This window comes from Gossypium hirsutum, chromosome A06, assembly GCF_007990345.1.
Source record: "Gossypium hirsutum isolate 1008001.06 chromosome A06, Gossypium_hirsutum_v2.1, whole genome shotgun sequence".
NCBI lineage: Eukaryota > Viridiplantae > Streptophyta > Magnoliopsida > Malvales > Malvaceae > Gossypium > Gossypium hirsutum.
In genome coordinates this window covers 27323902-27346518 of record NC_053429.1, presented here as the reverse complement: position 1 = coordinate 27346518, position 22617 = coordinate 27323902, and positions in this window count along the sequence as shown.

Genomic DNA, 22617 nt, shown 5'->3' with positions numbered 1-22617 from the left:
TGTTTCGTTGTGTAGGTGTGTGCATAAAAGGGTGACAAAATGGCTTGGTAAATAGCCTTGTTTTTGTCCACACGGGTAGACACACGGGCGTGCGTCTAGGCCGTGTGTGACACACGGCTTGCCCCATGGGCATGTGTCTTGGCCGTGTGTCCCCTACACCTTAATTGTTGCAAAACAGAATGCTCAAAATTGAGCACATGGGCAGAGACACAGGCGTGTGTCTCAGTCTTGTGGATGACACGGCCTCAGGCACGGGCCTGTGCCCTGAGCGTGTGAAGTCTACACCTATTTTATGAAAAATCATAAATTTAAATCAACCACACATGCGTGTGACTTGGTCGTATGACTTCAATTTGTTCTTGGGCGACAAACAGAGAGTTACACAGGTTAGGGACATAGGCGTGTGTGACACACAGCCTACCCACACGTGCGTGTCCTAAACCACACAGGAGTGTGGCTCTTAAAACATGAAAAATTTTCTAAGTGTTGTAAAAATTTCTAAAGTTCTCGATTTAGTCCCGAACCGTTTCCAATGTATGTTTTGGGCCTCATAGGCTTGCTTTAGGGACGTTATGAATGTTTGTGAAAAGTTTTAAATTTGGGTGGAAATTTACATCTCGGTTTTGTATGATTACTTGTGTATAAGTCCGGTAATGCCTTGTACCTTGTTCCAACATCGAATATGGGTAAGGGGTGTTATATTTAATAGTATCAGAGTTACGGTTTAGTCGATTCTCAGACTAACAGAGCATGTGTAAGGTTCTAGCTATACATGCCATAAATGAACTGTGATAGTGTGATGACTCTTGACAAATTTAAATTGTGTTTTCATATAGTAAATGGATCCCAATCGAGCTGAGGCTGATGATGTTGAAAGTAATGCACTGGCTCCCGCTCAAGGGGCAGTGCCATCTGATAGTAGACTGTCAACTGTTGGTCAGGGAAAAGGGGGTAGGGAAGCCTTCCTCTATATGATGAATGAGTGGTACCGAGAGAGGGTTACATGGGAATTTTTCAAGAGGATTTTCGAAAAAAATATATTAGTCAGTGATTTATCGATAAAAAACGTAAGGAATTTCTCAAGCTAAAATAGGGTTGGACGTTAGTGACAGAATATGAGTGAAAATTCGTCAGACTTAGTAAATTTGCTCAAGAGTGTGTTTCCACTAAGGCTATCATGTGCAAGAGATTTGAGGATCGATTGAATAGGGACATTCATGTGTTAGTTGGGATCCTAGAGCTGAAAGAATTTGTTATGTTAGTCGAGCGGGCTTGTAAGGCCGAAGAGTTGAATAAAGAAAAGAGGAAAGTTGATTGTGAAGCTAGAAATTCGAGGAAAAAATCGATGAGTGATTTGTTTCTATCTCATTCAAAAAAATCTAAAGAAATGTATTCCCATTCGAATGTTTTAACTGGGTATTCACACAGAGATCATGGGAAGCAATACTTTGGTTCTAAAGCTCAAGCTACTTCGATGGCAAGTGTGGGTAATGTGAGACCTAACAGACCGGAATGTCAGCATTGTGGAAGGAGACATCCCGGCAAGTGTAGGATGAATGAACGGGCTTTTTTCAAGTGTGGCTCCCAAGAGCATTTTATTTGAGATTGCCCTGAAATGGCTGAGAAAGAAAAATTTCAGAGTGTGAGCTGAGTAATACTACTAATAGGGGTAGGCCACCGAGGAATACCAGAAATGGAGCTAGAAATAAAGGTGTGACGAAAGATATTGCTGTGAGATCTGAAGCTTGAGCACCTGCTAGAGCCTATGCCATCTGTGCTCACGAAGAAGCGACATCTCCCGATGTTATCACTGGTACTTTTTCCCTCTATATTACTAATGTAGTTGCATTGATTGACCCTGGATCGACTCATTTTTATTTTTGTGTGAAATTGGTAGCTATTAGGAGCTTGCCTGTTGAGTTTACTGAATTTGTGATTAGAGTATCAAACCCTTTAGGCAAACATGTGTTAGTTGATAGAGTTTGAAAGAATTGTCCTTTGATGATTCGAGGTCACTGTTTTCTAGCTGATTTAATGTTGTTTCCATTTGATGAATTCAATGTTGTTTTGTGTATGGATTGGTTGACACTAATGATGCCATTGTGAATCGTAAAAGAAATATTATTGAACTGAAATGTGAAAATGGTGAAACTCTTCGGATTGATCCAAATGAGTCGGGTGAGTTACCTGTTGTGATTTCTTCGATGTCTGCCCAAAAATATGTAAGGAAAGGTTGTGAAGCTTATCTTGCTTATGTGTTGAATACAAAGATGTCTGAATTGAAAATTGAGTTAGTGCCGATAGTTAGTGAATATCCGGATGTGTTTCCAAAAGAGTTTCTGGGTTAACCTCTGATTAGAGTAGTCGAGTTTGGAATTAATTTAGTACCAGGGACCTCACCAATATCTATTGCTCCGTATAGAATGGCTCCGACTAAACTAAAAGAATTGAAAGCTTAGTTGCAAGAGTTGACAGATAAGGGTTTTGTGAGATTGAGTTTTTCTCCCTAGGGTGCTCCCGTATTATTTGTAAAGAAGAAAGACGGATCCATGAGGCTCAGTATCGACTACCGTCATCTAAACAAGGTGACTATAAAGAACAAGTATCCTTTACCAAGGATTGATGACTTGTTTGATCATTTGAGAGGAGCAACGATATTCTCAAAGATTGATTTAAGATCTGGCTACTATCAGTTGAGAGTCAAAGAGTCGAATGTGTCAAAAACCGCTTTCAGGAAAAGGTATGGGCACTATGAATTTCTTGTTATACCTTTTGGAATAACTAATGAACCTACTGCATTTATGGACTTAATGAATAGAATCTTCTAACCATATTTAGATAAGTTTGTATTGTGTTCATTGATGATATCTTGATTTATTCTTGAGACAAGTTCGAACATGCCAAGCACTTGAGAACTGTATTGCAGACTTTGAGAGGTAAGTAGTTGTTTGCTAAATTCAGTAAAAGTGATTTTGGGCTCCGAGAAGTTAGATTTTTGGGACATATTGTATTAGGTGATGGTATTCGGGTTGATCCGAGTAAGATTTCAATGATTGTCGATTGGAAATCACCAAGGAATGTATCCAAAGTTAGAAGTTTTTTCGACTTAGCTGGTTATTACCGATGTTTTGTTAAAATATTTTCGATGATTACTACTCCTATGACCAAGCTATTGCAGAAAAATGTTAAATTTGAATGGTCTGAAAAATGTCAACAAAATTTTGAGAAGTTGAAAGCATTATTAACTAAGACGCCGATTTTAGTGCAACCTGAATCGAGAAAAGAATTTGTAACTTATAGTGACGCGTCACTGAATAGATTGGGATGTGTGTTGATGCAAGAGAGCAAGTGATAGCTTATGCCTCGAGACAGTTGAAACTACATGAGAAGAATTATCCGACGTATGATTTGGAATTAGCCGCCATTGTGTTCGTTCAAAAATTTGGAGACATCATTTGTATGGTGAGAAATGCCATATCTTTACTGATCATAAGAGTTTAAAATACTTGATGACTCAGAAAGATTTAAACTTGCGACAATGGAGATGGCTCGAGTTATTGAAGAATTACGAGCTAATAATTGATTACCACCCGAGTAAGGTAAATGTAGTCGTAGATGTGTTGAGTAGAAAGACTTTCTTTGCTTTGAGAGCAATGAATACATGGTTGACTTTGTCCAATAATGGTTCGATCCTAGCTGAGTTGAGAGCTAGACCGTTATTTCTTCAACAAATTTATGAAACTCGAAAATGTGACAGTGATTTGCAAGCCAAAAGAGTTCTTTGTAAATCTGGTAATGATTTAGATTTTCATATCGAATCCGATGATTGTTTGATGTTCTGAGGCAGAATTTGTGTACCAAAAAAATGATGAACTTATTCAAAAAATTCTTCATGAAGCACATAATGGTTGTTTATCTGTGCATCCGGGTAGTATGAAAATGTATAATGGTTTGAAGAAATTGTATTGGTGGACAGGTATGAAACAAGATATTTCAGAGTTTGTTTCAAAGTGTTTGATTTGTCAACAAGTATAAGCCGAACACCAAGTGCCTTCGAGTTTACTTCAGCTAGTGATGGTACCTAAGTGAAAGTGGGATAGGATTACTATGGACTTCGTAACTGGATTGCCTTTGACTCCAAAAAAGAAAGATGTTGTCTCGGTTGTTGTTGATAGATTACCGAAATTGGCTTATTTTATTTCGGTATGTACTGACTACGCACTTGATAAGTTAGCTGAATTGTACATTTCTGAGATTGTGAGATTGCATGGAGTGCCTATGTCTATTATTTTAGATAGAGATTCGAGGTTCACTTCAAGATTTTGGAAGAAGTTACAAGAGGTTTTGGGTACAAAGTTGAACTTTAGTACCACATTTCATCCGTAAACCGACGGTTGATCTGAAAGAATGATTCAGGTACTCGAGGATATGCTCCGTTATTGTGTTCTAGAATTCGAGCGTAGTTGGGAAAAGTATCTACCGTTAGTCGAGTTTTCCTATAACAACAATTTTTAGTTAAGTATTAAGATGGCACCTTATGAGGCATTGTATGGCCGCAAGTGCTGAACACCCTTGTATTAGATCGAGCTTAGTGAGAAACAGATTCACGGGGTTGACTTGGTTAGGGAAATTGAAGAAAAAGTAAAGGTAATCCGTGCTTGCTTGAAAACAGCTTCAGATTGACAAAAGTCGTACGTAAATTTGAAAAGAAAAGAGATCGAATATCAGGTCGGCGATAAAGTATTTTTGAAAGTATCTCTGTGGAACAAGATTCTGAGATTTGGTCGTAAAGGCAAGTTAAGTCCACGTTTCATTGGGTCATACGAAGTCATTGAAATAGTAGGGCCAGTAGCATATCAATTAGCTTTGTAACACCCCTTACCCGTACCCGAGGCCAGGATAAGGTACGAGGAGTTACCTGACAAACATACAAACATTAAACTAAAATACGGGCCATAAAATTTTATTCATATTTCAAAACATTCATTTACTTACACATAGTCCCTTATTTGAGTCTACGGAGCCGAAAACATATTTCAGAAAGGGTTCGGGACTAAACCGAGAACTTACAAAAATCTTGAAAATTTCATACTTTAAGGCTCCACACGCTCGTGTCCCAAAGTCGTATTCCATACATGGCTGAGACACATGGTCGTGTCTCTGCCTATGTGTAATATACCTAGGCTATTTTCCAAGATTTAGTCAACCTTAATCTCTTACACACTTATACAAAATCAAAAGCATATAACATGGTATTCATTTAATGATTAAACATTCTCATTTAAACCACAAACATAGCATTTGTATGTCATCATACATGTGTCTCTCATACTCATTTTACCTTGTCTATTATAGTAACACTTATACATTTATACCAAGATTATCATCTTACCAAGTATCTTCAGCTTAATCATCAAGCATTCATATTTAAAGCTAGATCATATCTTTATAAAATACCACAATTTAGATGCGCAGAATAACATGTTTGCCTGAAACATTTCAATTCAACCCCATGCCCAACAAGCATTAATTGAGACTAGTCTTATATATATATACATGTCATGATACATATCATTCTCTTTCCGTTTTCTTATAAACACATATCATTTATTTCATTATATCAATATTTCATATACCATAGTTTCCATGTATTCCACATATATTTATTTTCCTCCTCCTCCTCTCCATTCCACATCCTTAATGTATATAGCATTCTTGTAAGTATGATTTCACAATTTACTAATAAATGCTCACATCAAACTATCCACACAAGTCATAGTCACTTACTTATTTATAATTCGAGCTACAGAGCTCCAAATTAAGATCTGTAAATTTCCCCTAAAACTAAACTTAAATATCTTTCCACCACGAAATTTTCATAATTTTTGGTTTATCCAATTAGTATAGTTTATTCATTAAAATTTCCCCTGTTTCACTTTCTGACAGTTCTGACCTCTCTTCACTAAAAATTAATTATCTCACAGTACAGAACTCAGATAATGTTCTTGTTGATTTATCTTGAAAATAGACTCATTAGGGATTTTAAATATATAAGTTTTAGCCTCTAATTATTTTTCTCCAAATTTTTGTGATTTTCCAAAGTCAGAACAGGGGATCACGTAATCATTCTGAACCAGTCTCACAAAAACATAAATATCTCAAAATATAGAACTCTTTTGCTTGCTCTGTTTCTTTTACATGAAAATATACTTATTAAGATTTAATTCTATATCCCATTCAGTATCTGATTCAATTTCTACTATTTTTGGTGGTTTTTCAAAATCACATCACTGCTACTGTCTAAAACAGTTTTATTGCTAAATCACTCTTTCACACTTTCTTTGTATTAACCTGATTTTAACATACATATCACAAATCATTTTCACCACATTTCATACATCACAAGTATAGGCCCATGATCACAAGATCACCATAAAATCATCCTCATGTATAACTTACTTGTTTATAATCTTACCACATCCTGGTCACTTAATGAACACATCATTCACATAATGAAGTTCCTGCACTTATTCATCACAACACTCACAAAGCAATACATAGAAAGTCTCCCGTTGAACACTTCGGAATATAATTCGGATACATGGAAAGTTTGTACATAAGTGCCACATATGTAGCCAAACTATCTGGTACGCATAGTAGCCTGCACTTAGTACTACACATGCGACCAATTATCCGGTACACGTAGTAGCGTGCACTTAGTACTACACACGTGACCTAGCTATCTGATACACGTAGTAGCCTGCACTTAGTACTACACATGTGATCGAAGTTCTCGGGTATGCATAGTAGCCTGCACTTAGTACTACACATACGACCTAGCTACATCATAATGTCTTGTAGCTCTCTTGAACACATGATGTTCACTTAGCACCATACATGTGACCTAGCTACATACTATATGTATCATCCAATCTTTCCAAAGGGTCAACCGGGATTTCTCTATCTTTTCCAACAATTTCACCAATCAAGTAATTATCCACAAACATATTTCCAATATTATTATAAAATATCATAATACAAGTAATATTGATGTATTACTTACATATAAACTTACATCTCATTTAATATCAAGGCAATAACATTAAATTACACATTGCCTTATTAAAAATCATATGAACTTACAATTTCCCATAATATCAATAATCATAGAAATCACATTTATGTATGATAATTCAATGCACTTCATGTACCATAGACATATTTTTAAATCAATTCATAAACTTGGCACCATAATCATTTAATTTAACATAATTCAATTAATTTACTAAATTTAACTTTCAAATATAAATTACAGCATTATTGTTGTATTATTATCATACCAACTTACATACTTTCAACACCTCGGAAATCATAGTAAATATATCAATTTTACATTGAAACATGCATAAATTAATGATTATTATACATATGAACTTACCTCGATACTAAAATGGCCATTTAACCAACTTTCCCAATTTTCGATTTTTCTCTCATTCTAGGTCTAAATCTCATTTTTCGGGATCTAAAACATCATATTTTACTTATTTAATTAATGTACTATTCAAAAAAGTCCTTAACTCAAACTTTGGAAAATTTACAATTTTCCCCTAAACTTTTGCATATTTACACTTTTGCCCCTAGGCTCGGGAATTAAACTTCATCCCTTATTCTTATGTTTTATGACATGCTAATCAATTTTCTCTTCTATGGAAACATCAAATTCTCACTCTAACATATACTTATGACTATTAGGTATTTTTACCGATTAAGCCCTTTTACTCGTTTTCACTCAAAACCGAGTAGCACAAGTTGTCTAACATAATTTAAAACCTCATATTCTATCATAAAACATCAAAATAAACACATTTCACCTATGGGTATTTTTCCAAATATGAACCCTAGCTTAAATTATTGCTAGAATAAGCTTAATCAAATTACTGGGATTCCAAAAACGTAAAGAACTTGAAAAACGGGGTTAGAACGGAGTTACTATTGAGCTTGGAAAGCTTGAAAACCCTAGCCATGGCTTCCCCCATGCTAATTTCGGCTCCATGAAAAAGATGAGTCAAATTTTGGCTTTATTTTCCCTTTTTATTTCTTTTAATTACCAAATGACCAAAATGCCCTTCCTTACTAAACTTTCAAAAATTCCATCCATGTCCAATTTTTGTCCATCACTTAGAAATTGGTAAAATTTCTATTTAAGACCTCCTAATTAATATTTCAAAGCAATTTCATATTAGAAACTTCTAGAATGCAAGTTTTGCAACTTATTCAATTTAGTCCCTAACTTCAAATTGAGCACTTTATGCATAGAATTTCTTCACGAAATTTTCACACAATCATGGAATCATATCATAGACCTCAAAATAATCATAAAATAATTATTTCTATCTTGAATTTTGTGGTCCCGAAACCTCTGTTCCAACTAGACCCAATTTTGGGCTATTACAAACTTTATCGATAGAGTTGGAAAGGATCCATAATGTGTTTCATGTGTCGATGTTACAATGATATCGTTCTGATCCTTCACATGTTATTTCTCCAACAGAGATTGAGATTCAACCAAATATGACGTATGGTGAAGAACCGATCATGATTTTAGCTCTGGAAGTTAAACAGTTGAGAAATAAGAATATAGCCCTAATGAAAGTTTCATGGAAATGGCATGGAGTTGAAGAGGCTACGTGGGAACCTAAAGAGGCCATAAGAAAACAATACCCAAACCTATTTTCTGGTAAGATTTTCAAGGACGAAAATCCCTAAAGAGGGGGAGAATTGTAACAACCTGATTTAGGACCTAGTCAGAAACAGTGGTTTTAGGACCGTGAATCTAACGTTGTAAAATTTTTTTATTACATTTTTATGGTCTACAGATTTATGGAATGATTTCGTGAAATTTTTGTTTGAATATTTTGACATTTGAGCACTCAATTTTTATACGTTGACATCAATTTTTGACTCCGATATATGTGTGCGAGTAAGACCCTGTCTAGGACAGTGGCATCGATATGTGATTGTAATATCCTGAATTAGGGCTTAATCGGAATAGTGGTTTCGTGACCACAAATCCGAGATAGAAATAATTATTTTACAATGATTTTAATGTTTATGATATGATTGCATACTTGTGTGAAAATTTCGTTATGAAATTCTATGCCTAAAGTGCTTAAATTGAAAGTAGGGACTAAATCGAATAAGTTGCAAAACTTGCATTCTAGAAGTTTTTAGTATGAAATTGTTTTGGAATATTAATGAGCTCTTAATAGAAATTTGACCAATTTTAAGTTCATGGACAAAATTAGGACATGGAAGGAATTTTTGGAAAGTTTAGTAGTAAGGGTATTTTGGTCATTTAGTTATTAAAATGAATTAAAAACAAAATTAAAAGCCAATTTTTTTCCATCTTCTTCATTAGGCCAAAATTTCAAGGGTTCTCCATAGCTAGAGTTTGTTTCAAGCTTCCAAGCTCCATAGAAAGTGATTCCAAGCCCCGTTTTTAATGTTCTTTACGTTTTTGGAATCTCGGTAGCTCGATTAAGCTTATGTTAGCAATAATTCAACCTAGGGTTTATATTTGGAAAAATACCCATGGGTGAAATTTGTGTATTTTGATGTTTTATGATAGAATATGGGGTTTTAAATTATGTTAGACAACTTGTGCTACTCGGTTTTTAGTGAAAACGAGTAAAAGGGCTTAATCGGCAAAAATACCTAATAGTCACAAGTATATGTTAGAGAGAGAATTTGATGTTGCCATAGAAGGGAAAAGTGATCAGCATGTTATAAAACATAAGAATAAGGAATAAAGTTTAATTCCCGAGCCTAGGGGCAAAAGTGTAATTATGCAAAAGTTTAGGGGCAAAAGTATAATTTTTCCAAAGTTTGTATTAAATGCTGTTTTGATGAATGTATGTATTAAATAAGATTAATTTGGCATCATAGATCAAGAGAAATGTGATTCAAGTCGCGATCAAGGAAAAGAAAAGATTGTGGACTAAATTGCAAAATCTCTATATTTTGGTACCAAGGTAAGTTCATGTGTAAATAATGTAGCATAATTGTTATTTTTAAGTTATTGATGTTAATTATATGATACGCTGATTTTTAATCGTGAAATATTATGCTTTGTGGTTAATGTTGAGTAATATGCAAATTATGTTTACTACTTGATAAATATGAATTGCTACCGAGTATTGGTTCCGATATTCCATGGAAGACGACAAATGTGAGATCGAGGGAGAAAGCCCGTTTGAACCTTAGGAATAGATTAGGATACAAGTGACATGTCACTAGGATGGTTGCGCATCCGAACTCGATGAGTTGAGTCTGAGTTCACCTATGGATGCGAATGTCCGAACTCGTTGAGTTGAGTCCGAGTTCGTGAGATGTAACTAGGCATCCGAACTCGTTGAGTTGAGTCCGAGTTCACTTATGGATGCGAACGCCCGAGCTCGTTGAGTTGAGTCCGAGTTCACTTAGGGGCGGGTTACATGATTGCTTGATTACATATGAGGCACTTATGTGCAAATTATCCGTGTATCCGAGTTGTATTCCGATGTGTTCAACGGGTGAAATTTCTAGTGAAATGGAAGAACACTTAAGATGCAAGCGGCATTTTGGTAAGTGTTGTGAAATGGACACTTTGGACAAGTATGTTCTTAACCCTCGGGTTGAAAATAGATACAACAACTATAAGGTAGTAAGATGATGAATGATGTTTAGAAATGTGATATATGTTTTGGTGATACCATGCTAAAGTTGTTTGGTATATTTGTATTGTTATGTTACTTGTTATTTACATATGAACTTACTAAGCATTTATGCTTACTCCCTCCTCTTTATTTACTGTAGTTTTGAACAAGCCAGCTCGGGAATCGGGACGGGTCGAAGGTTCGATCACACTATCAAAAGGACTTTTATCTTGGTAAATGGCTTGTACAACTACTTAAGTATGGCATGTATAGCAATATACCTATTTTGTGTAAATAATTTTATGATATGGCCATGTTTGGTTGAGAAAATGTTTGATATTGATAAGTCATGGTGATGGCTAATTTAGATCATGTTTGATATCATGGAAGTTTAATAGGTTATCTAGTTCATAAAATTCATGGAAAGATGAAACTTGCCTTAAAACAGAATATTACTGCAGCAATGACATTAATTTGAAAAATCACTAAAAATAGTATAAATGGAACTAAATGATGAGTAAGTTATGAAATTGAAGCTTAATGAGTCTATTTTCATATGGATTGAACAAAACAGGAATATAAATTATATTTTATGAGATATTTAATCTTTTACGAAACAGGGCCAGAGTGATTTCTGGATCCCTTGTTTTGACTTTAAAAATTTATAATAAAATTTACTAAAATAATTAGAAGTTTTTATTTATATGAACAGATTCCTTATTAGTCTAGTTTTAATAAAAACAAACCTCATAGTCATTGAAATTTTTTATAGAGATATATCTGATTTGTAATACAAAGAGGTCAGAGCAGTCAAACCCTGAAATAGGGGATACTTTAATTAATAAATTGTACTAATTGGCCCAATAAAAAATTCTAGAAAAAAATTAGTAAATATATATATGAGTCTAGATTCAGGGAAAATTTACGGATCTTGATTTCAAGTTTCGTAACTCGAGATATGATTTTTCTTGTAACTGTGATGCGAGTAGCTAGAAAGCTATGAATGTAGAAACAAATGATTTGAAGTTCTTAAATTGATAAATTATGTTCGGTAACCCCTCAAGCTCGACTCCGGTGATGGTCTCCGGCGTGGGGGAGTTACACTTGGTGGTATCAGAGCAGGTTTAGTCGGTTCTCAGACTACGTGTTGTATGTACGGATTTTTGCTATACATGCCATATGTATGAATTGTGATAGTGTGACGACTTCTGAGCTTTTTAAATGATTTTTATATAGTAAATGGATCCCGATCCAGCTGTGGCAGATGAAGTAGAGAGTAATGCACCAGCCCGGCTGAAGGGGTAGCGCCGACTGAAAACTCACCTCCTACTGTTGGTCAGGGAGGAGGAGAAAGGGATCGGGAAGCCTTTCTCCAAATGATGAGTGCATGGTACACTGAGTTCGTTCGTACGAACCCAAATGTACGACCTCCCCCACCTCCCCCAATTCCTCAACCTATGCCTCCGATGCCTCAGGGAGTGGATATGATAAAATTTCACAGAACCCCCGTTGACAGAATTCGTAAACAAGGGGCTGAAGAATTTAGAGCAAATATTGATGATGATGCAGAGAAAGCAGAGTTCTGGCTTGAAAATTCTATCCGGGTATTTGATGAATTATCTTGTACACCTGAAGAATGTTTGAAATGTGCTACATCTTTGTTGAGACATTCAGCCTATAATTGGTGGAAGACTTTAATTTCGGTGGTACCAAAAGAGAGGGTAACCTGTGAATTCTTTCAAGAAGAGTTTCGGAAGAAATATATTAGTGAAAGATTTATTGATCAGAAATGTAAAGAGTTTCTTGAGCTAAAGCAAGGTAATATGACAGCCTCAGAATATGAAAGAGAGTTTGTTCGATTGAGTAAGTATGCCAGGGAATACGTTCCTACAGAAGCCAAGATGTGCCGACGATTTGAAGACGGGCTTAACGAAGACATTAAGGTATTTGTTGGGATCCTTGAACTAAAAGAAATGGTGGTACTTGTCGATCGAGCTTGCAAGGCTGAAGAATTACTGAAGGAAAAGAAAAAGGTAGAATCTGAAACACGAAATTGGAAGAAAAGACCAATGAGTAATGCACCCTCACAGCAAACCGGAAACTTAAGAAATATGGAAATTTTAAGAAGCGAAATGTGGGTCCTAAATCTCAGACTACTTCTACGGCTAGTGTGGGAAATACGAGATTTGTTAAACCCGAGTGCCAGCGGTGTGGTAGAAATCATTTTGGTCCGTGCAGAGCAAATGAATGTTTTCGATGTGGTTCTCCGGATCATTTTATTAGAGACTGCCCAGAGAGAGCTGAGAAAGAAAAATTTCAGAATGTAAAATCTAGTGGTGCAGACTCGAGGGGAAGGTATCCGAGAAAAGCTGGAAGTGAAACAAGCAGTAAGAATGTAGCCAGAGATGCAACAGTTAGATCTGAAGGAAGAGCTCCAGCTAAAACTTATGCTATTAAAGCGCGTGAAGATGCTTCCTCACCCGATGTGATTACCGGTACATTTTCTCTTTATGATACTAATGTTATTGCTTTGATTGATCCCGGTTCTACTCATTCATATGTATGCATGAAACTGGTGTCTAGTATGAATATACCTGTTGAGAACACAGAATTTATGATTAGAGTGTCGAACCTTGTAACACCCCGAACCCGAGACCGACACCGGAGTCGGACACGAGATGTTAACAAACTTTGAAAAATTTTTCCAGACACTGCCCAGTCTGAGTACTAGTCGCTTCAAAAATCATATCTTGAGTTTCACAACTCAAAAATCAGTTTTGTGATTTTTCCCTGAAACTAGACTCATGTCCCCACCTATGTATTTTTTTCTAGAATTTTTGGTCGGGCCAATTAGTACAGTTTATTAGTCAAAGTCTCCCATGTTACAGGGGTCGACTACACTGACCTTTTCCCATTACGACTTGGATATCTCTCTGCACAGAGCTTCAATACTGATGCCGTTTGTTTCTATGGAAACTAGACTCAGAGAGGAATCCATACATATATGGTATGACCCCTAATTATCTCTGGTCGATTTATAGTGAATTTCCAAAGTCGGAACAGGGAATCCAGAAACTGTTCTGGCCCTGTTCCACAAGAACCCGAATATCTCTTACTGTACTGTTCCTATGATTGTTTCGTTACTTCCATATGAAAGTAGATTCATCAAGGTTCGATTACATAATTTATTCACTATTTAATTCCACTCCTACGAATTCTTGTGATTTTTCCAATCCACACCACTGCTGCTAACAGCTTCTGTTTTCAAAGTAAACCTTACCTAATTTGGGGTTTCATGGACCAACTAGGGCCTTGTCATACATAAGCCCACATATGATCATACTTAGCCATTCTAGTGGCTGGTCATTTTCTCAACACTTCCATTCCAACTATAGTTACATCATGAAACCATCTATACATTCATAAATACGCATGGTCTAATGCCATACTCCACTTCTACAAGCCATTTTCGCATGGCTGTACACTTATACATTTCATAAAGTACTCGAAAGACAACGATGGGTAGTCCTATACATGCCATAACAAAATTCAACCAATATAGTACCCAAAAGAGCCTTTGATAGTGTGGGCGACTTCGACTTCAAGATCCCGAGTCCGATAGCTGGAGAACCAAAAATCTATAAAACAGAGGAGCAATGTAACGAGTAAGCAATTTATGCTTAGTAAGTTTGAGCAAGGAATTCCAGCATGCACAAAGAATAGCACACATTTAGCTAAACGGAATATTTCATAATACGCAATTTACCGATATCAAACTTGCTTCACAACATTAACAACCCTTATGTACATACACAATAAACTAACTTGGCCGAAGGCCGGTAGCTCGTTTATCAACTGAGCGAACATTTATTTGTAAGGGCTCGATTAATATTTAACACATACGTAACATATCCCCATATTGGGATGTTTTTCGAGTATTCGCTGGAATTTTACAGCAAGCTCATTCATTACCAAATCACGTACCTTCGGGATTTAACCGGATATAGCTCCTCGTTCAAATGCCTTCGGGACATAGCCCGGTTTTAGTAACTCACACAATGCCTTCGGGACTTAACCCGGATTTAACAACTCGCACGAATGCCTTCGGGACTTAACCCGGATTTAATAACTCGCACGAATGCCTTCGGGACTTAACCCGGATTTAATAACTCGCACGAATGCCTTCGGGACTTAACCCGGATTTAGTATCTCGCACAAAGGCCTTCGGATCTTAATCCGGATATATTCACTTAGCACAAAGCCTTCGGGACTTAGCCCGGACAGCATTCAATTAATCATGCACATCTAACAATAATTCATAGCACATTCATATTTCATTTTCGTTTACGAAACTCAAACACAAGGCACATATTGTCCTTGCACATTCGGCTCAATAGCCACACATAGAGCATGATTTAATCACATCGAAATTTAAGCTCTCTTACTCAAGAACTTACCTCGGGTGTTGTCGAACGATTCCGCTAGCTATTCAACCACTTTTTCCTTCCCTTTATCGGTTTTATTTCCCCTTTGCTCTTGAGCTTAATCAAACAAATAAATTGATTTCATCATTTAGGCATCAAAAGATGAACACAAGGCACTTAGCCCATATTTATACATTAGACATTAAAGTCTCATACATGCAAAAAATCATGCATCAACACAACATATTAGCTAATTTCTTTCCCCTTGGCCGAATATGCATGTCCATTTTTGGGGTCGATTTCAACACTTAATACACACATATACACACTAGTAAAGCATCCTCCCCCTTTTCATCAATTTAACACATGCATTGCTCATTAACATGCAAAGTTACATTCGGCCTTAGCACACATCTTGCTAGCCGATTCTTCTCCATTTAGCAACCAATGCACATATGTGCTCACACAAAAAAAATGCTAAAAAGGAGGTTCAAGAATCATCAAGCCATCATCACATGCATCATTAACAAGCTTCATATTTTGCATGCAATGGCATTAACACAACCTCCACCTAGGCCGAATCTTAACTCATCCTCGTGCCTCATCACCACAACATCAAACATCAACCAAGAATGATTCATCCATGGTCAAGTGCCATTTCCATCACATAGCAAGATTTAGACCATGGGTTAGGTAGAACTCAAGCTAACAACTAAAACATGCATGCCTCTCATGGAACATCATCAAACATACCTTAGCCTAGCTACATGCATGGCCGAATCTCTTCACCTTTCTTCTTCTTTCCTTCTTAAAATTTTTGGCCAAGGATGAACCAAAGGATGAGAAAATTTTTCTTTGTTTTTCTTTCTAGTTTTGGCAAGCATGAAGATGAGAAAAGGATGAACAAAATTCCCCCCCTTTCTCTTCTTTAGCTCACGGCAATGGGGGGACAAACACTACACACACATTTTTTTTTTCTTTTGTTTTCCATTTCTTTATTACCCATACTCCTTATTTTATTCTTCCACTAACAAAACATGTTTCATGACATGTTTTGCCCATCCTTCCTTGTCATGGCCGGCCACTACTCATTAGGGGGGGAAATTTGACATGCAAGTCCCCCTTTGTCCACATGCACTAATAGGTCCTCACACATTGACCTATCACATTTTAGAATTTTCTCACATAAGTCCTATTGACTAAATTCACATGAAATCAACCAAATTGAAGCTTGAAATTTTCACACATTCATAATTACATATTCTACACAATAAGTATCACATTCAAACATTTCGGTGACTCGGTTTAGCGGTCCCGAAACCACTTCCCGACTAGGGTCAACTTTGGGCTGTCACAACTCTCCCCCACTAAGAAATTTTCGTCCCCGAAAATCTTACCGGTAAATAGGTTTGGGTATCGTTCTTTCATCGAGCTCTCGGTCTCCCAAGTAGCTTCCTCGATCCCGAGTTTGAGCCATAACACCTTTACTAGCGGCACTCTTTTGTTTCGCAACTCCTTCACTTCACGAGCTAGGATACGCATCGGTTCTTCTTCATAGCTCATGTCGACTTGAATTTCAACCTCCGATGGGCTAATTATGTGCGATGGATCAGATCGATAGCGTCGAAGCATCGAAACATGAAAGACGTCATAAATCTTTTCAAGCTCCGGGGGCAAAATCAATCTATACGCAACCGGACCAACTCGTTCGGAGATTTCGTACGGCCCAATGAATCTTGGGCTCAACTTGCCCTTACGGCCGAACCTGAGTATCTTTTTCCAAGGTGAAACCTTAAGGAACACTTTGTCTCCCACCTGATACTCGATGTCTTTTCATTTCAAATCTGCGTACGACTTCTGACGATCCGTGGCTACCTTCAGACTTTCACGGATTACCTTTACTTTCTGCTCAGCATCTTTAATCAAATCAACTCCGAAAATTTTACTTTCACCGAGCTCGGTCCAAAACAATGGTGTACGGCATTTACGACCGTACAAAGCCTCATAAGGTGCCATCTTAATACTTGATTGAAAACTATTGTTGTAAGCGAATTCAATCAAAGGTAAATACCGTTCCCATGAACTACTGAACTCGAGGATGCAACATCTCAACATATCCTCAAGTATCTGAATTATCCGCTCGGATTGACCATCGGTTTGGGGGTGAAAAGCAGTGCTAAAATGCAGCTTAGTACCCAGAGCTTCTTGCAATTTCTTCCAAAATCGTGAGGTGAATCTCGGATCTCTATCCGACACGATAGAAACAGGTACCCCGTATAATCTCACAATTTGATAAACGTACAATTCAGCTAGTTTATCCAATGAAAAATCCGTACGTACGGGGATGAAATGAGCCGACTTAGTCAGTCTATCAACAATAACCCATATCGCATCCTTCTTACTTGCTGACAAGGGCAGTCCGGACACAAAGTCCATTGTGACTCGATCCCATTTCCACTCGGGTATCATGATCGGCTGGAGTAATCCTGAAGACACTTGATGTTCCGCGTTCACTTGTTGACATATTAAACATCTCGAAACAAAGTCAGAGATGTCCCGTTTCATACCATGCCACCAAAATTGACGTTTCAAATCGTTGTACATTTTCGTACTCCCCGGGTGAATTGACATTCGGCTACAATGGGCTTCGTTCAGAATCATCGAAATGAGTTCCGAATTCCTTGGAACACACAAACGATTTCTGAACCTCAAACAATCATCATCATCAATTTGAAACTCCGATTCCTCGTTCGGAAAACACTTAGACCGTTTTGCAACCAATTCATCATCGACTTTCTGAGCTTCACGAATTTGGTGAGTCAATAATGGTTTAGCTTTTAATTCAGCTACTAACACACTGTCTGGTAAAACAGACAAATGCACGTTCATCGCTCGTAAAGCAAACAATGACTTCCGGCTTAAGGCGTCCGCAACCACGTTAGCCTTTCCCGGGTGGTAATCAATGACAAGCTCGTAATCTTTCAACAACTCAAGCCAACGTCTTTGTCGCAGATTCAAGTCTAGTTGAGTCATCAAATATTTGAGACTTTTGTGATCCGAAAATACATGGCACTTCTCACCAAACAGATAATGTCGCCATATTTTTAAAGCAAACACGATGGCAGCTAGTTCGAGATCATGGGTCGGATAATTCCTCTCATGTGGCTTCAATTGACTCGACGCATAGGCCACGACTCGACCTTCTTGCATCAATACGCAACCCAACCCAAGTAGGGATGCGTCACTATAAATGACAAACTCTTTACCTGATTCGGGTTGCACCAAAATTGGAGCTTCAGTCAAATGAGTTTTCAGTTGGTCGAAACTTTTCTGACATTTCTCCGTCCACTCGAACTTAACATCCTTTTGAAGTAGCTTCGTCATTGGTGTGGCTATCATCGAGAAACCTTTCACAAATCGTCGGTAATAACCGGCGAGCCCCAAAAAGCTCCGAACTTCAGTAATATTTCTCGGAGATTTCCAGTCAAGTATGGCTGAAATTTTGTTCGGGTCAACTCGAATACCCGACGCGGATACCACATGACCCAAGAAGCTAACCTCTCTTAACCAGAACTCACACTTACTGAACTTAGCATATAACTGCTTATCCCGCAAAATTTGCAGCACTAGCCTCAGATGCCCAGCATGTTCGGTCTCATCTCTTGAATAGACCAAAATGTCATCAATGAACACAACTACGAACTGATCCAAATACGGTCTGAAGATCCGATTCATCAAATCCATAAATACCGCAGGGGCATTAGTGAGCCCAAACGGCATCACTAAGAATTCGTAGTGACCATATCTCGTTCTGAAGGCAGTTTTGGGAATATCTGGATCTCGAATTCGCAACTGATAATAGCCCGATCTCAAATCTATTTTTGAGAACACTGAGGCTCCCTTCAGTTGGTCGAACAAATCATCGATGCGCGGCAACGGATATTTGTTCTTTATCGTCACTTTATTCAGCTGACGATAGTCAATGCACAACCTCAGGGTTCCGTCCTTCTTTTTCACGAACAATACTGGTGCACCCCAAGGTGAGAAACTTGGTCGAGCGAAACCTCTATCCGTCAGTTCTTGCAACTGAGCTTTCAACTCCTTTAACTCAGTTGGTGCCATACGATACGGAACTATCGAAATCGGCGTAGTCCCAGGTACAAGCTCAATACCAACTCTACCTCCCGAACAGGTGGTAAACCCGGTAATTCTTCCGGAAAAACATCCGGGTATTCACAAACCACCGGCACAGATTCGGGTTTCTTTTCTAATTCTTTGCCATCAAGCACATATGCAAGGTATGCTTCGCACCCTTTTCTTACATATTTCTGTGCCAACATTGCTGATATTACAGCTGGCATCCCCTCTAAGTCCGCAGACTCAATTCGGACTACTTCGTCATTTGCGCATCTCAAATCAATAGTCTTGCTCTTGCAATTCACAATCGCATCATGCGCGGTCAACCAATCCAAACCAAGGATAACATCAAATTCATCAAACGGCAAGAGCATCAAGTCCGCTGGAAAACAGGAACCTCGAATTTTCCAGGGGACATTTCTTACACACTTTGTCGACAAGCACGTAACGACCCAAGGGATTTGACACCCGAATTACAAACTCAGTAGACTCAATAGGTAAAGTCTTACTGGATGCTAAGGTTTCACATATGTAAGAAAGGGGTAGAACCGGGGTCAATCAAAGCAATTACATTAGTATCAAAGAGGGTGAATGTACCGGTAATAACATCAGGCGAAGAAGCATCCTCGCGGGCACGTATAGCATAAGCTCTAGCAGGCGCACGGGCTTCGGATCTGGTTATATCATCTCTAGATCCTCTCTGACCACCACCAGCATTGCCCATATTTCCAGATGGTCTACCTCGAGCAGTGGTAGCACCCGGTCTCCCACTCTGATTTGCATTCTGTCCCGACAACCTCGGGCAATCTTTAATGAAGTGGTCCACTGATCCGCATTTGTAACAGGAGCGGTCAGGAAATCTACAACTCCCCGAATGCCATTTACCGCAATATCGGCATTTCGTCCTGTCTCGACGTTCATTCCCAACACTGGCGACCGAAGTGCCTCGTGTACCCACAGGGGGTCGATCACGATCTCGTCCAAAAAGGCCCGAAGTGCCTCTAAACTGGCCCGCATCATCTCGAAATCTCTTCGATGTCTGTTGAAGAGACCTTCCGAGGATCTTTTACGAAACTCTCCAGTTCCCTCATCAACTCTTTGCTTTTCTTTTCTAAGCTCTTCGGCTTTACAAGCTCGTTCAACAAGTACCACGAACTCTCGTATTTCAAGAACGCCAACGAACATTTTTATATCTTCATTCAGCCCATCCTCGAAGCGTTTACACATAATAGCTTCGGACGAAACACATTCCCGAGCGTATTTGCTAAGTCTAACAAATTTTCGCTCGTAATCAGTAACCGACATGGAGCCTTGCTTAAGCTCAAGAAATTCCTTCCGTTTTTGATCAACAAATCTCTGACTGATATACTTTTTCCGAAACTCAGTTTGGAAAAACTCCCAAGTTACTTGCTCTCGGGCACAATAGAAGTCAGAGTACTCCACCAATAGTAGGCAGAATCACGTAGCAAGGAGATAGCACACTTTAGACATTCATCGGGTGTACAAGATAGCTCATCGAGAACCCGGATAGTGTTGTCCAGCCAAAATTCAGCTTGCTCGGCATCATCGCTATCCATAGCCTTAAATTCAGTAGCCCCATGTTTTCGGATTCTGTCAACTGGGGGCTTATTTGACCTTATTTGGTCAGTTACCGGTGGTATTGTAGGTGCGGGGGTAGTATTTGTCGGGAATGGAGGTTGTGGAACAGCCATATTAGTTCGAATGTATTGGTTGAACCAATCATTCATCACGCTATAGAATGCTTGTCTAGCTTCATCATTCGGATTACTGCATTAGGTTGAGAGTCTACCGGCACTGCCCCTTGCGCGGGAGCAGGCCCTACACTCTCAAGATCATCAGCTACTCTCGTCACGATCGGGATCCATTACTATAAACACATTTACAATTGTCAGAGGTCACCACACTATCAAGTAATCACATAAAATGGCATGTATAGCTAGACCCAACACATTACGGTAGTCCTAGAATCGACTAAACCGTAGCTCTGATACCAATAAAATGTAACACCCCGAACCCGAGACCGACACCGGAGTCGGACACGAGATGTTAACAAACTTTGAAAAATTTTTCCAGACACTGCCCAGTCTGAGTACTAGTCGCTTCAAAATCATATCTTGAGTTTCATAACTCGAAATCAGTTTTGTGATTTTTCCCTGAAACTAGACTCATGTCCCACCTATGTATTTTTTCTAGAATTTTTGGTCGGGCCAATTAGTACAGTTTATTAGTCAAAGTCTCCATGTTACAGGGGTCGACTACACTGACCGTTTCCCATTACGACTTGGATATCTCTCTGCACAGAGCTTCAATACTGATGCCGTTTGTTTCTATGGAACTAGACTCAGAGAGGAATCCATACATATATGGTATGACCCCTAATTATCTCTGGTCGATTATAGTGAATTTCCAAAGTCGGAACAGGGAATCCAGAAACTGTTCTGGCCCTGTTCCACAAGAACCCGAATATCTCTTACTGTACTGTTCCTATGATTGTTTCGTTACTTCCATATGAAAGTAGATTCATCAAGGTTCGATTACATAATTTATTCACTATTTAATTCCACTCCTACGAATTCTTGTGATTTTTCCAATCCACACCACTGCTGCTAACAGCTTCTGTTTTCAAAGTAAACCTTACCTAATTTGGGGTTCATGGACCAACTAGGGCCTTGTCATACATAAGCCCACATATGATCATACTTAGCCATTCTAGTGGCTGGTCATTTGCTCAACACTTCCATTCCAACTATAGTTACATCATGAAACCATCTATACATTCATAAATACGCATGGTCTAATGTCATACTCCACTTCTACAAGCCATTTTCGCATGGCTGTACACTTATACATTTCATAAAGTACTCGAAAGACAACGATGGGTAGTCCTATACATGCCATAACAAAATTCAACCAATATAGTACCCAAAAGAGCCTTGATAGTGTGGGCGACTTCGACTTCAAGATCCCGAGTCCGATAGCTGGAGAACCAAAAATCTATAAAACAGAGGAGCAATGTAACGAGTAAGCAATTTATGCTTAGTAAGTTTGAGCAAGGAATTCCAGCATGCACAAAGAATAGCACACATTTAGCTAAACGGAATATTCATAATACGCAATTTACCGATATCAAACTTGCTTCACAACATTAACAACCCTTATGTACATACACAATAAACTAACTGGCCGAAGGCCGGTAGCTCGTTTATCAACTGAGCGAACATTTATTTGTAAGGGCTCGATTAATATTTAACACATACGTAACATATCCCCATATTAGGATGTTTTCGAGTATTCGCTGGAATTTACAGCAAGCTCATTCATTACCATCACGTACTTCGGGA